The 9,775-nt window shown below is 46.5% G+C and overlaps 2 long non-coding RNA genes across 2 annotated transcripts; one reads left to right on the top strand and one right to left on the bottom strand.

The window, feature by feature from the left end:
- The first annotated feature begins 17 nt into the window (after window positions 1-17).
- On the top strand, window positions 18-5,741 carry LOC103235362 (uncharacterized). Its single transcript, XR_005243174.2, has 4 exons — window positions 18-366; window positions 543-794; window positions 4,133-4,300; window positions 5,410-5,741. It is a non-coding gene; the product is annotated as an uncharacterized lncRNA (long non-coding RNA).
- Window positions 2,121-9,615, bottom strand: LOC119627153 (uncharacterized). The gene is made up of 2 exons (XR_005243175.2): window positions 9,494-9,615; window positions 2,121-2,262 (listed from the first exon to the last, which is right to left on the bottom strand). It is a non-coding gene; the product is annotated as an uncharacterized lncRNA (long non-coding RNA).
- Window positions 9,616-9,775: the final 160 nt, after the last annotated feature.

Raw genomic sequence — 9,775 nt, 5'->3', positions numbered from 1 at the left:
TTTCGAGGTGAGCCGCGCGCAGGCGTGCCTGCCCTGCGCGCGGAAGAGAGTTTTGTGTTCGAGTCCCTGGGTCTCTTCATGGGGGTTCTTGGTGCTGTGCTATCTACGTGTGATTCTCTAGCGAGAGATTGTGCGCGAGTGACCGAGTGGGCAAGGGGCTGTCACTGTGTGTGCGTGATTGTTGTGACGGTGTGTAGTGGTCGCTTCTGACTCCGCATGGGTCGCTGAATGTGTGACTGGTACCGTTTAGCGGTGGATACACAATTGTGTGCGGCTGTGGAAGATTCCCTCATCCGTTAAGTTCCCATTTCCGTGGAACAGCAGTTTTACCAGAAGGTTTGGAAGGAGCCTTAAAAATTAGGAAGCGTAAGTTTATCTGGTAACTATTTTTAAACATTACACATATGGCGAATTAAATGTGGGTTATGAAGGAGAACGCAAAATAAAAACGTTATAAAGATGTAAAGGAGTTTTATGGGGCGGCATCTCTTGGTCAAATACCAGACCGCCGCAGGTAGGTGTTAATTATCTCTCGTTTTTAGGCGGCTTTGGTGCCATCACGTGTGAGAAGCCCAGGACTTTACACATCCCGAGCCAGTGTGGTCCAATATGATGGGGAGTCCAAGTGCCAGATGCCGGTCAGGACCTGTTATTCTGGGTCTCAGAATGAGGAAGCCCTCCCTGTCCGAGATGGAACAGTTCGTCTTTGAGTCAGGCCCGGAGTCCTGAGTTACTGTCTTTTGATTTGATCCTGTTTCCCTCAGACCTGGTGAACTCTATGGTGTAATAAGTGGGTAAGAGTGTGAACCCTTAACCATCTCTACCATCTCTAAGACTGGAGCCAGAATGCCTGAACTCTAGTCTTTTTTTTTTTTTTTTTTTTTTTGAGACAGAGTCTCGCTCTGTCACCCAGGCTAGAGTGCAGTGGCCTGATCTCAGCTCACTGCAAGCTCCGCCTCCCGGGTTTAGCCATTCTCCTGCCTCAGCCTCCCGAGTAACTGGGACTACTCCCGAGTAGCTGGGACTACAGGCACCGCCACCACGCCCGGCTAGTTCTTTTTTTTTGTATTTTTTAGTAGAGACGGGGTTTCACCGTGTTACCCAGGATGGTCTCGATCTCCTGACCTCGTGATCCGCCCGTCTCGGCCTCCCAAAGTGCTGGGATTACAGGCTTGAGCCACCAGGCCCGGCCGAACTCTAGTCTTAGAGATGTGCCTCGGTCTCCACATTTGAAAGTGAGGATGATTATAGCATCTAACACATCGAGTTGTTTGGGAGGAGTAACTGAGCTAATATGTGTAAAATAATGCTACTGCTGCTGGATAAGGATGATGATGTGACTGAAACTAATGCTTTCTTTCTGCAAAGATGCATTTTCCAAAACACACTATATTGCCTCTTTACACATTCTTCAGGAGAGGGTAGAGGGTGTATTTTCCTCGCAGGCACAGTGATGTGGTAGAAAGCACACTTTTAGAGTTAGACAGGTGTGGATTCAAATGCCATTTCAGCCATTTATTAGTTTCTTCATTTTGTCCATAAAAGGAAGAATGTAATGCTGGGCTTGCAGTTTTGTCCTGCGGGTCAAATAAAATGATGTAATAATAGAAGCAAAGCTCAGAGGTTGGTTAAGAGACAACTTCTGCAAAGATGGTTGAATTTCACGCTTGTGAGCAGAGAATCGAGGAGACAGTTGTAGATTTATCCTACTTGACCTTATTTGTGGTTCAGGACAGTGTTGTGAGTTCAAGAGCAGAGGGCAGATGCAAAAAGTCATCATCTTTCCTAGGTTCTCTGATCTTGGGAAGGGGCGAGTGGCTCTAGTTTCCCTTTAACATCCCACTGTGTGGGTGTGTCTATATGTACATGCGTCAGTATTTGCTTATGGAGGAAAGGAAGGAAAAGGACCAAACAGGTACAAAGCCAGCCATCTCTCAGGCTTTCTTCTATACCATTTTTACTTTCTCACATTTATTAATCTGCCAGAGAGAAATTTAGATGATGATGAAATGGCCACTTCTGACTCTGAACCAAGCCTCTGAAGTCATACACCATTATACTCTTGGTCACAAAATCAGCTGTGAGTCTAAGTAGGTGGAGGCTACACAAGAGTATACATACCAGGAGGCAGCCATCATTCAGGGTCCACTTAGAAGGTGGCTTCCAGTTTCTTCCTTTTAAGAGTATGAGAATGCTCTGAGCTGGCCTCTCCATTCCATGGAATCCATAGGTCTTTAGTCAGCCACTTCCCAGTACACATTCCTGTGCCAAAGCACATGCAGAGTTACTCCAGCAGCTCCCTCTCCTGTTACCCACCACCCCGCCCCACCCAGCCATATCCATCCTTCTGCCAGATTCCTTCTATTTCACGATCACCCATTATCACTCAAATGTGATCAACTATGGAGAGGTGGGCCATATTCTGTTGTGCATAGTAATCCAAGCAAGGAATCACACAACAACAAAGTGGGCTCTAACCCAATCTTAGCTACTTACTCTCTGAATGACCTTGGGCACCTCCCCCAATTTTTCTGACCTAAAATCTGTGCACTATAATAATAAATTTCCATGGAGGAAGTATAACCTTTTCAACAAACAGTGCTGCAGCAACTGGACATCCATATCCAAGAAAGAAAAAGGATAAAAGGCTTTTCTCCAGTACTAATCCAGGAGAAAAATACATGTATTGCATCTTCCTTGTGACAATTGAGGATAAAATACGTGTGGCCTTCTCTCTCTGGGGACTTTTTTTTTTTTTTTTTTTGAGACGAAGTCTCGCTCTGTCGCCCGGGCTGGAGTGCAGTGGCCGGATCTCAGCTCACTGCAAGCTCCGCCTCCCGGGTTCACGCCATTCTCCTGCCTCAGCCTCCCGAGTAGCTGGGACTACAGGCGCCCGCCACCTCGCCCGGCTAGTTTTTTGTATTTTTTAGTAGAGACGGGGTTTCACCATGTTCGCCAGGATGGTCTCGATCTCCTGACCTCGTGATCCGCCCGTCTCGGCCTCCCAAAGTGCTGGGATTACAGGGTTGAGCCACCGCGCCCGGCCTTTTTTTTTTTTTTTTTGAGACGGAGTCTCGCTTTGTCACCCAGGCCAGAGTGCAGTGGCGCGAAGTCGGCTCACTGCAAGCTCTGCCTCCTGGGTTCACGCCATTCTCCTGCCTCAGTCTCCCAAGTAGCTGGGACTACAGGTGTTCGCCACCACGTCTGGCTAATTTTTTGTATTTTTAGTAGAGATGGGGTTTCACCATCTTGGCCAGGATGGTCTCGATCTCCTGACCTCGTGATCCGCCTGCCTCAGCCTCCCAAAGTGCTGGGATTATAGGCGTGAGCCACCGTGCCCGGCCTCTGAGGACTTTTTTTGAGAGACAAGGTCTCACTCTGTCACCCAAGCTGGTATGCAGTGGTGTTCCTGGACTGAACCGAGGGCCAGGCTGCTTTTTCTCGCAGCCCAATAACAAGATGTTGATGTAAAAGAAGAGAGTTTTATTTCTGTAACCGGGTACAGGCAGAGGGCCAGAAAAATATTGCCAGACAACTCAAAATCACAAAGTTTTCCAGTGCTTATCCACCTTCTAAGCTATATGTCTACATGTAAGTGTGCATTCATCTAAAGATATAAGTGATTAATTTCTTCTCATCTATAACTAAGGTCTGAGTCTTGGGAACCTTCCTCCAGAGCCTCAGTAATTTTACTTACTCTAGTTCGGTCCAAGTGCCAAAGGTGATTACCCTTACCTTGTCTCCTACTAAGTTATGGAGGTCTGGGGAGTGCCTTTAGACCCTCAAACTTGTTTAATCCTAAATGGATCCTGGGATGAGGAGTGTGACCATTCCTTCATTATCTTGTCATGCTTCAAATCAGCAGCCTTTGTGTTAGGGCACTGGCTCTCTCAGCCTTTAATATTTAACCTAACCATTTAGTCAATGCTGGAACAGTTGTTATGGAGGCCTGCCTGTTCAGCTTTTGTGAGATCTGGCTTGCCACAGTGGCACAAATACGGCTTACTGCAGCCTCAACCTCCTGGGCTTAAGCAATCCTCCTACCTCAGCCTCCCAAGTAGCTGAGAACACAGGTGCGTGCCACTACACCAGCTAATTTTTCTTTTCTTTCTTTTTTTTTTTTTTTTTAAAGAGATTGGGGTCTCACTGTATTGCCCAGGCTGATCTTCAATTCCTGAGCTCAAGTGATCATCTTGCCTCAGCCTCCCAAAATGCTGATGCTGCTGCGTCGTTGTCTAGGGTAAATACCTGAGGTTCGTTGTCTCACGCCAAGGGAATCGAGGACGCGGACACACAAGAAGTGAGTTTAAGAGCAGAGGTTTAATAGGCAAAAGAGAAAAGAGAACAGCTCTAGCTTCTGCAGAGGGAGAAGGGCTCCCAGGTAGGACTTCCATGGGGCATGGGGTTTTGTAGACTGGCTTCAGGAGGTGGTGTCTGATTTACATAAGCCCCAAAGATTGGTTGGACCAGGTGTGCCAATCAGAAGCTGGTTGTCCCACCCTAACCTTTTATTATGCAGATGGAGTCCCTACCTGGCCAGGGCCATGCTGTCTGTTCCTTACTGTACACTTCCCTTTTGATTGACAAAAGGGAAGATGCAGCTGCCATGTTGGACATGCCTGGCCCCCAGGTACCTTTTTCCTATTGGCACAGCTGCCAGCATTCATCCGTGCAAGCTTCCAGCTTGCTTATCTATGTCTGCGGCGTGATTTTTCAGGCTGCTCTTTGTTAGAAATGACTCAGGGGCTGCTTTTCATTAAAAGGAAAACCGTACCGAGGATTTCCTTACTCTCAGTATCTGCCTAACTAATTTCTTTTTAACTCCTATGTCACTTGGGATTACAGGCATGAGCCACTGTGCCTGGTAGAGGGTTTTTTTGTCTTTATTCCTCAAGATTTTGCATTTAGATAATTATGTTAAACTTAGGTGTGCTAGGTAGACATATGTCTGCTGATTACCCATTAGGAAGAATGTGGATTCCTACTTAGGGAAAAGGAGTCAGGCTGGTGGGACCAGTGGAAAGCAAAGAGATAAAGCAAATAAGCTATAGATCTGCATTTTCTTCATGGTCCAGGATATATAAACAGAAAAAGGAAGCAGATAAGCTATAGGCTTGCTTTTCTTTATGGCCCAGGACATACAGCCCTCCTGAACAAATCATGAACATAACTCACAAACTTCCTGCTTGTCATCAAACGCACGCAAACATTCATCATCAAACACCTTGGGTGACAGAGAATGCAGGTTAGCTCCCTGCTGCCTTGGCGTTATCCATCAGCCCAGGAACCATCCTATAAAATCTCCAGCAAGCCTTTGTTTCCTTGCAGTCAGCTCCTCTTCCGCTGATTCTGCCTGTTGCTCCCTGATAACACTTTCATACTGTCTTTAATAAATCTGCCTTTCGCCAGGCGCGGGGGCTCACGCCTGTAATCCCAGCACTTTGGAAGGCCGAGACGGGCGGATCACGAGGTCAGAAGATCGAGACCATCCTGGCTAACACGGTGAAACCCCGTCTCTACTAAAAAATATAAAAAATTAGCCGGGCGAGGTGGCGGGCGCCTGTAGTCCCAGCTACTCGGGAGGCTGAGGCAGGAGAATGGCGTGAACCCGGGAGGCGGAGCTTGCAATGAGCTGAGATCCGGCCACTGCACCCCAGCCCGGGCAACAGAGCGAGACTCCGTCTCAAATAAATAAATAAATAAATAAATAAATAAATAAATCTGCCTTTCTTTGCCCACAACTATCTTGGTAAGTTCTTTTACCTCTGCACCACCAGCCCAAGTAATTGCTGCTCACCTGAGACAAAGAATATATGTGGTTTTTAAGCAAATCAAAGTTTACTTAGTGACTCTTACCAAGCTTTGTAGAAGGTTCTGCCACAAGGAGAAGCTTAAGAGATAATGGCTAAAAATAAAAAATGTTATCATTTACCTCCTTGGCTAAATGTAACCACTGCCCAAGGGGTTCTTCCTGCCAACTGCATAAAGAAAGACCATGGCATTGTAGTAGAGAAAGAGGTTAACAGACATGAGTCTGGCCACGCCACATGGGAAATGGAGTTCGTACTCAAATCATCTCATCCAAAGCTCTTATATTAGAGGATTTTCAAAGTCAGTTTGGGGGAAGGGGTGAGAGTGGCCAGGTAACAGGTGCTTGCTGCTGATTCGTTGGGCTGGAGATGAAATCATAGGGGGTCAGAGCTCTCCTTGTGTGGGCTGAATTGCTGCTGGGTGGTGCCACGGGAGCTGGGTTGGTTAGTCCAAGTGGAACCATCAGGTCCAGGTGGAGCCATGGGTGTCAGACATGAAAAAACCCGAAAAGATACCTCAAAAGGCCAATCTGAGGTTCTACAGTGGTGATGTTATTTGCAGTAGTAATTGGGGAAGTTGTGTATCTTAAAACCTTTGGAATAATGGCTGACAGTTGAATAATGGCACCACCTTAGCAGGACCCATCCTCCTCTCAGATGGATGGCTCCCATTCGCCCGTTATTTAGACTATAATGTAAGTGTGTTCCAAAGTTAGCTCAGCCCTATAGCCCAGGAATAATTAAGGGAAAGGGGTTAGCTCAGTTTACTGTAATAATTTTTCTCACTGATACAGTCTTTGCAAAGGTGGTTTCGTAAAGATGCCTACTCTCTTCACGCATCTGTGAAATGTCGAAAAGACTGCCAAAACCTGGAAGTTTACTGATGCCTTATTTTAAACAAGTCTTGTCTGTCTGGTTTGAAAAAGCGAGGGGAAGATATCAATCATAATTTTGTTCGACAGTGAGTTCTAAGTTTCTCTTCAAAGAGTCAGTATGTCAGTATGTTCAGTTCTTTGTTCTCCATTTTAAAGTTTAACTTCCTCATTCTCTTCAGCTCCTTGCCCCTCATTTCAGTAAACAACTTCCCTGCCAGTTCTGATCAGTAGTTCACATCTGCTCCCCTGGTCACCTGCTCCATCGTGAGTCACCCCTGGTCACCCGCTCTAACCTAAGTCACCTTTAGTCACCTGTTCCATAACAGTCTTTCCTGCCAAAACTGCTCACCCCACCACTCTGGCTCTTACCACTGCTATCTTTAAAATAGCCCATCAGAATTAGCTTAGACTGTGTGGTCCAACCCTAGCCAATAGGGGAATGACGGAGCAGTAAGGGCTACCTACATCAGGGATAAGAACCCCTTCCCCTCCCTTGTTCAGGTGTACTCTCACCATTGCTCCATGCGCAAGATGCACCCTTCTATAGAAGTAAAATTGCCTTGCTGAGAAAATTTATGTTAGCGTGCTACTTCTTTTGCGGCAGCAAATTTTTTTTTTTTTTTTTTTTTTTTTGAGACGGAGTCTTGCTCTGTCGCCCAGGCTGGAGTGTAGTGGCGCAATCTCAGCTCACTGCAAGCTCTGCCTCCTGGGTTCATGCCATTCTCCTGCCTCAGCCTCCCTAATAGCTGGGACTACAGGCACCTGCCACCACGCCTGGCTAATTTTTTGTATTTTTAGTAGAGACGGGGTTTCACTGTGTTAGCCAGGATGGTCTCAATCTCCTGACCTCATGATCTGCCTGCCTCGGCCTCCCGAAGTGCTGGGATTACAGGCATGAGCCACCGCACTCAGCCCGAAAATTTATTTCTAACAATTTCAACACTCAAACACAACCCAACTACAATTTTTGTGGATTGTGTTCCTTTTACTTTTTATTCATAGGAACAGTTTTCCAATGTTGCAGTCATAATGCAATTTCATCAGTTTTGTTCCTCCTTTAAGAAACCTTAACATAAGAAGTATTTTTACATGTTGCTTCATTGCCATGTGATTATTATTTTAAAAAGTTGTATAGTTTTCAATCGGATAGATGTGAAAGGAAAATAAATCTCAGGACCCTGGCTGGGCATGGTGGCTTATGCCTGTAATCCCAGCACTTTGGGAGGCCAAGGTGGGGGATCACGAGGTCAGGAGATCGAGACCAGCCTGGCCAACATCGTAAAACCCTGTCTCTACTAAAGATTAAAAAAAAAAAAAAATTAGCCAGGCATGGTAGCGTGTGCCTGTAATCCCAGCTACTTGGGAGACTGAGACGGGAATCGCTTGAACCCGGGAGGCGGAGGTTGCATTGAGCTGAGATAGCAACACTGCACTCCAGCCGGCAACAGAGCAAGACTCCCTCTCAAAAAAAAAAAAGAAGTTTCAGTTAGTATTTGCTGCTATCATAGTTGCATTTTTTTTATTTTCTCAAATAAAATTCCCAGTTTCTATGATGCTCTTTGTCACTGGCAACTTTGGTCAGACAATTAAATGAAACAATTGAAGGGCATAACAGGATTTTGGAAGGGATGGTACAGGATTGGGAGATAGATAGTACTAGAGATAGGAGTTTATAAAATATTTTCAAAAACATTGAAGAATAAGAGAGTATGATATTGTGAAATATATATTTGATCTTCCTAGCATAGAACTCCTAAAATCCTTAGAAACTACAAAGTAAGAGTAAAAACTCTTTGTATGCTAATGAGTTGACTGATAGCTGGCATCCCCTATATAGTTTCAGGATGGGAACTGGTTATGGAAAGACCAAGGCATGACTAGAAGGTTGGGATATTCAACCCCACCCACAACCCCAAGGAGGGGAGGGGATTTTAATTAACCATGTCTATGTAATGAAGCCATAAAACTCCCAAAAGACAGGGTTCGGAGAGCTTCCACATAGCTGAACATGTGGAGGTTCCTGGGTGCAGCACCCTTTCTTCTGTACCTTGCCCTATGCATCTCTTCATCTATATCCTTTGTAATATCCTTTATGATAAACCAGTAAACATAAGTGTTTCCTGAGTTCTGTGAGCCACTCTAGCAAAATACTGAATTGCAAAGAGGTGGTGGTGAAAATCCCAATTTGAAGTTGGTGGGGTCAGATGTTCCAGAGACTGGACTTGTGACTAGTGGGAAGTGGGAGGCAGGCTTGGGGACTGAGCCCTCAGCGAATGGTGTCTGACCTATCGCCAAGCAGCGTCGGAATTGAACTGGAGGACACCCAGCTGGTGTTCACTGCAGAACTCATTGAACTCACTGCTTGCTTGGTATGTGTGGGAAACTCCCCCATATTTGGTCAGAGAAGTCTTGTTATGATTAGTTGTCGAGATAATAGGAAAAAAAATGCACCTTTTGTTTTTTCCACTGATTCAGAGGGCATAACTGAAGGAAGAACTGAAAGAATGGTCTTAACACTCTGCTTCGCTTTTCTTCATAACACGCATTACTTCCCAGTGTGCATCAGTGTCCTTTATTATTAATTTTTTCCTATTGAATTCTTCCCGCATTAGAACGCTGCTTCATGAAGTGGGGATTTTGTCTGATTGTTCACTGCCGTGTGCCCAGGGCCTACGACAGTGCCCCACACAGTAGGCGCTCAATAAATGGTGAATGAAAAACAGGGTAAGGCGGAGAGAGAAGAAACAGAAAGGGAAAGGAAAGAGAAAGCCCGGGCTGCCAGACCGCTTAATCACCCGTACGTCCTACCGGGCCCCTCTCCAGCTGGCTCTGGCCACACACTGGTCCTCCAGGCTCCCTTTTCTCAGCGCTGGGCTCACAGCCTCACACCGAGCGCTTGAGCGCGGACGCGGCTACTGCGCGTGCGCGTCACCGCGCTAGCGCCCCGGCCTGGCAGCCTTTGGGGGACCCGAGCCAGCTGCGCCTGCGCAGTCAGAACGGGTCCTCCCGGGCCTCAGGTGGAACGGGTGGGTGAACGGGCGGTCGAACGGCCTGAAAGGGTTCAGCTGGTCCGAGTGGGGTTCTTAAGGC

This window comes from Chlorocebus sabaeus, chromosome 6 (genome assembly GCF_047675955.1).
Source record: "Chlorocebus sabaeus isolate Y175 chromosome 6, mChlSab1.0.hap1, whole genome shotgun sequence".
NCBI lineage: Eukaryota > Metazoa > Chordata > Mammalia > Primates > Cercopithecidae > Chlorocebus > Chlorocebus sabaeus.
This window is presented reverse-complemented; position numbering and strand designations above follow the sequence as displayed.